At 37.7% G+C, this 5,933-nt stretch overlaps 1 pseudogene; it reads left to right on the top strand.

The window, feature by feature from the left end:
- Nucleotides 1-4,031: 4,031 nt before the first annotated feature.
- On the top strand, nucleotides 4,032-4,643 carry LOC132530487 (breast cancer type 2 susceptibility protein-like; annotated as a pseudogene).
- The last annotated feature ends 1,290 nt before the right edge of the window (nucleotides 4,644-5,933 follow it).

Below are 5,933 nucleotides of genomic sequence, written 5' to 3'. Positions count from 1 at the left end.
GCCTTTATTTGGATGAGGCCCACTCACATTATGGAGGGTAATCTGCTTTACTCCAAGTCTATTGGTTTAAATGTTAATCTCATCTAAAATTATATCTTTACACCGACATCCAAACTGGTGTTTGACCAAATAACTAGGGACCATAGCCTAGCCAAACTGACACATAAAACTAACCATCACAGAAGCTAACTAAAAAGAGGGTATCAAAAATGAGAGAATGTTGCAATGGATAAAATAAATGAGAATTTGACTACAAACTGACCACTGGAATTAGTAAAACAATGCCACTAATGATCACAGGTGGTTTGGATGGCGGTACCTGATTGGAGTGAATTCAAGTGGGAATGTGAGGAGAGATACTGGATGCAGTAAGAATAAACAATTCTTTGAGGAATTTTTTACTTTAAAGATGGGGAGATGTATAGCATGGTAGCTTGATTGTGTGACGGAGTCAAGAGAAAATTTTAATATGGGATAGATAACAATATGTTTGCTGATGAGAATGATCCAGCAGAGAGATGAACAAGAGAAAAAGGAGAAATGCAACATTTTGAATAGTTGGAATGTAAGAGATCCAGCATAGACGTGGAGGGGTTGAATTCAAACAGGAGTGTGGACGGTTCACCAAACAGGTGGGAAGCTGAGGGTATGGGTTGAGAGGTAAGTTGGGGTGAGAGTGTAGTAGCAGGAGATGATGAAAGTTCTCTTCTGATTATTTCTATTTCTCATGAAACAGGACAGGTCCAGGCTTATGGGTATGCAACCCACACGACGGCATAGGACCCGATGCACAGAAGGGTCCCACAAATTTTAAATCTCTGTTGTTGATGTTATAAAATTCTTAAAAGATTTATCTTTGAACTTTCATAAAGTCCAATGAGACAAAGGAACATGAGGGTGAGCAGAGGAGATACACACAATATGTGCATCTTCTCTTTCTTGCTAGCCCCTTCACATATAGTATTCATGATGCCCTGTGAACACAGAACTCCAGTGGATTCACTATGCGTGGGAATTCAGCAAGACTCAAAGCAAGTACAAGGTAGGCCAGCCTACAAATGGGAAAGCCTGGGACACTGACAGCCCAAGAAGCCACACTTTCAGTTTGTACAAGAATTTGCTGCCAACTCAGAAAAAAGGCAATAGTGATCCAAGAAACACAGAAAATTAAGGAACCTGTTATATCTTTTCTTATTCAAGTTACTTCGCTGTAGTAGCTGACTACTTACACTGAAAATGATGACGTGAAAGGGAAACACAGGGCAACCCATACTTCTTTTTCTTTCAGTTTTTCCTCACTCGGCAGTAAGCTGAGGTAGAGACTTTAGACAGAATGTGCACGAATAAAGAAGGGAAAAGAAAATATTTGGTTAGTTTTGTGCAACATTTCCTCTATTCTGATAAAAATAAAATACATATGCATATATAAACCACAAAATGTAAATTTTGTAATTTTGATGATTCTTCATACAAGTTAAATAATCTTATTTTTGCACTTAAAACTGGCATTGCAAAATATAAAGATGAATGGTAAAATTCATGATAATAAATTAAACTTTTAAAATTTTTCTTTACTTGGGACAAGATTAACTACAAAGTAAAAATGCCACGACATTGTGAGAGACCATGAAAGGAAAAGTTTTTAGATTTTAGTACTTTTAATGTCACTTTTTTCCTGCTTTTTAAATAAGAGTCGCTGCATTTTTATTTTGTGTTTCATCTTGCAAATTATGTGGCTGACTCTGAAATAGCAGGCACATGATCAGCTGAGAATGATGATGAGAGGGGTGATTTTGGAAGTTTGAGAAAAGAAAAGCTATGAAACAGTGCCATTGTAGAGTGGAATTGTGAATAGTAATAGCAAAATGAAGTATGCTTACTGGGCAGCATTAAGAAACCACTTGAGGTTAATGATCATAATTATAAAGAGTGTCCAGTCAGCATGATGGTATTTTTTCTCCAGACATATTCCTCTGCATGGAGGGCAAGGAGGTTGAGTGTTTATGAAAGGAAGCAGAACCACTGTAATAACTGACTAGGAAATTTAATCTAAATAAGGAGGGAAGTGAGAATTTAAGGAGCTAACAGACACTGAGAAGTCATAAAATCAGATATTTTCTTATCTTTGGAGGATTTTTAGAGTTGGAGCACTAGAGGGAATGAGCCAGAAACAGAGGAAGTGGGAGGTGTGATGTTGAGATTTTGGACGGGAGGTAGTCATTGGTCATGAGCACCAGGATATAATGAGAATGTGTGGCTATGGTAGAGTGGAAGAGATCAATTTACTGAGAGATCTGAATGTTGGAAGGATCTTCATGGATAGCGAAATCTCAAAGAGTTCTGATAGCAGTGTTGGAGAGAACTACAGTGAACCCAGCCCTGACATCAAAGAAGGAGGACTAGTGACCCTAGGGAATGATAGTTGAATCAATAGAGAGACGTGGTGATAGATTAATGACAAAAGACTCTAAATGTAAATCTCCCTCCAGCAGGGGAGGAGTGGGAGTTGAGGTCAGAGAAGATAATTTTCAGAATGTAAAAATTCAAATTTCCAAGGGATGAGCATTAATGTAGGAGACTAGGGTTTCTATAGTAATGACATGAAAAGGAATAAAGAGCACAATGTAATCATTCCTGATGGTCTCAAGAAGGAATGCTGGTGACAAGGTTGTGAGTGTTGGGGGTTGCAGAGTTCTGGCGTGCCCCTTGAACCTTGCTCATGGAGAATTCAAGTCCCCCAGAGATGTCTAATTATTAGTGACTGGACACTCCTGACCTCTCTAATGACAATCAATGGAGCATGTATGAATTTATGAAGATCTGCTCATTGAGGGAAATGACAAGTAGTTTTGAAAACAAGCATAAGTTAAGTGTGTGGGAGTAAAAGAAGGTGAAATTTTAAAGGTGGACCATTTCAAAGGAATTAGAGTTTCAGCCTACATATAAAGAGGAGTCTTTGATGGATCTAGCCTGGGGTAGTAGAAAGAGGTTGTATTAAGAAAGGATTGATATTCAATTCTGCAATTAACTGGCTTTGGCAAGACAGTTGTATATTTTCTACAACTTAAAAAAGGAAAAGTAATGCACATAAATAATATTTATTTTACATTAATTTAGCTTGGAAGAGACATTATCAGATCTATTCTATAATAGTAACTCTTGAAGAAGGTGACAACTGTAGATCAGGCCAGAAGGGAAGAGAGCCTAGTCTCAGAGCCAAAGGAAAAAGGCCGATGAGGCAAAAGATGTATAAGTGGTAAAGTCCCATTAAATTAACCTAATTGTGGCCAATTTGATCTGTAGTTTAGAAAACAGTAGGAGACAAAGGTAAATTCAAAGACTCCTGGGGCTACGGTTTAATAGAATCAAAGAGGAGATAGATGCAAAGATAAAGATTATGGTGTATATTTTGGACGTTTTAGATTGGAAGAACTATACATCCAGGTAATGGGATCCACTGGGGAAATAGATATATTCAAAAGGGCACTGGTTCCCATTGAAGACAGAAATTTGAAAGTCACAGAATTTCAGGCGCTTGGAGAGATGAAAATGTTCAGAGTGTAATAAGAAGGTGGTTTTACATTAAGTGAAATTAATGTAAAAGTTCTGTAGAAGTGAATGCTGATGAGCAAGGAGGCTAAGGTGTTAGACCAATCAACAGCCTTAGGCAGGGAGGGTAAGGGTGGCTGGGAGGAAACCTGGCAATCAGCTGCAAAGCCAAAAAGGATTAGGTTACAGAGGCCAAATTTTTGCTTGTTATTGTCTTCATCACTTCTTATACATGGGCCTTATGCCACAAGAGGGGGGGAAGGAGGAAGGGAGGGAGGGGGAGAGAGAGAGAGAGAGAGAGAGAGAGAGAGAGAGAGAGAGAGAGAGCCCTTAAGAATGTTTACAGATCTCATTAATTTTCAGACATTTCAGAAAGAGACTGAGCTGTCAGGTCTAAGATATGTTCAAGATCTTAGCCCAATGCCTTCCTATCTCTCCAACAAATGCTTGAATATTTTTTAGCATGTGCTGCTCTGCCTTTCATGAGACAGTTATCACTTTGTAAGCTCAAAGGGAAGTCTTTCTCCACACCTGTAGCAGCCCAAATGACTTCAAAGTCTTGTTGCAAAGGGGAGAAAGAGACTGATGACCCAAAAAACTGCAAAAAGAGAAGAGCCTTGGATTTCTTGAGCAGATTGCCTGTACCTCCACCTGTCAGTCCCATTTGTACATTTGTTTCTCCAGCTGCACAGAAGGCATTTCAGCCACCACGGAGTTGTGGCAACAAATATGAAACACCTATGAAGAAAAAAGAATTGAATTCTCCTCAGATGACTCCATTTAAAAAATTTAATGACATCTCTCTTTTGGAAGGTGATTCAATAGCTGATGAAGAACTTGCCCTGATAAATACCCAAGCCCTTTTGTCTGGTTCGGCAGGAGAAAATCAACTTACATCCATCAATGAGTCCACTAGGACTGCTCCCACTGGTCCAAAAGATCATCTCGGACTGAAAAGGCCTTACACTGCATCTGTGATCAAAGAATGAGGGAATTCCACAGCCAGGACTAAAGAACAGAAGACTAATATGCAGGACACAAGTACAATAAAAAATATATCCAAGAGACTGCAAAGGCGACAAAAACCAAAATGATGATAAATTAGGTATTGACTCAACCTTTCCAGTTTGTAAAACATATACGATTTCAAATGCTACATCAGAATTTGCATAATGAGAAAAGAAAGGAAAACGTTCAAAATGTATCTACGTGCTTGTATATCACAGCAATGCTCTTTGCCTGCTTCTATATTGGTATACTCTTATTTCAATTATATATCTTAAAACTGTGACTGTATATTTATTAACTAATCAAGAAAAAAATCTCCTTTAAATCTTTATGACTAGATTTGGTCACTATAAGTATGATTTTACAAACAAAGTAAACATACCTGTTTCTTTTAGATTGTGTCCTTATAACTAAAAGAAACTAGGTTTCTAAGTGCAGTTATTTTGACTCATATAATTCCTCTTAGTTTAGTTCCTATTTTAGGTTTGTTTTTAAGAGGTAACCCACTATGAACCAGTTTTCCTTAATGCACATGTTGGTTCTAATACAGTTTTATCCTGATCAAAAAAGTCAGGATGAGTAAGATATTACAGTGGTGTTTTCTTTTGACCAATTCCTCATCCTTAAGTCAGCGCGACTACAAGAAAAATAGAACCCTCAATGTACTTCCCTTTTATGATTCCAATGTGATCTGTAAAATTAAATTATTTATTAAAAGTTCAAATATTTTAAATCAGAAGCAGATTTTAAATCAGAAGATTTCATAGTGTTAATTTGTTTTTGTTTTTGTTTTTTAACAAAATGATCGTCTGGACTGCAGATGATGTAGAGAAAAGATCTCAGTTTTTGATATTGGAATTAAATCCTGGCTCTGCTATGCAACCTTGCATAAGGTTTGTTACTCCATTTATAAGATGAGATAAATAGTTTATAGGTTTGCTAGGATGCTGTGTCATGATATATGTAAAAGAGCTACACAGCTGTGTGGATGCACCCACCCACAAACACATATATATTTATGACCCACCCCCAAACTACACATGCTATCATACATGCAGACAACCTTGAGAACGTTCTTACACTAAATAGCACTTGTCAAGCTACTGGTCTTAATTTTACCCCTTGGAGGGATCAGGACAAATCTTGTCCTTCTTGTCTAAGTGGGAGGAAGATAAAGAAAACTGCAGGCAGAAGGAACCAAAGAAGGTCTTGATATCAAAGGTGTTGAAGCAAGGAGGATTTGGGGCATTTAATATGTGTGAAAGTATGGTAACTGGATCTTAGATTAAGTCAAGTGCATTTGAAAGCTCTCCCAACTGTGAAAGTTTCTCTAAGTAGTTCTCTCAACAGGTTCGCCTCAGAAAATTAACGCACCC

The sequence above is a fragment of the Lagenorhynchus albirostris genome, chromosome 12 (genome assembly GCF_949774975.1).
Source record: "Lagenorhynchus albirostris chromosome 12, mLagAlb1.1, whole genome shotgun sequence".
Taxonomy (NCBI): Eukaryota; Metazoa; Chordata; class Mammalia; order Artiodactyla; family Delphinidae; genus Lagenorhynchus; species Lagenorhynchus albirostris.
Note: the sequence above shows the minus strand (reverse complement) of the source record. Positions and strands in the feature narration are given on the sequence as shown.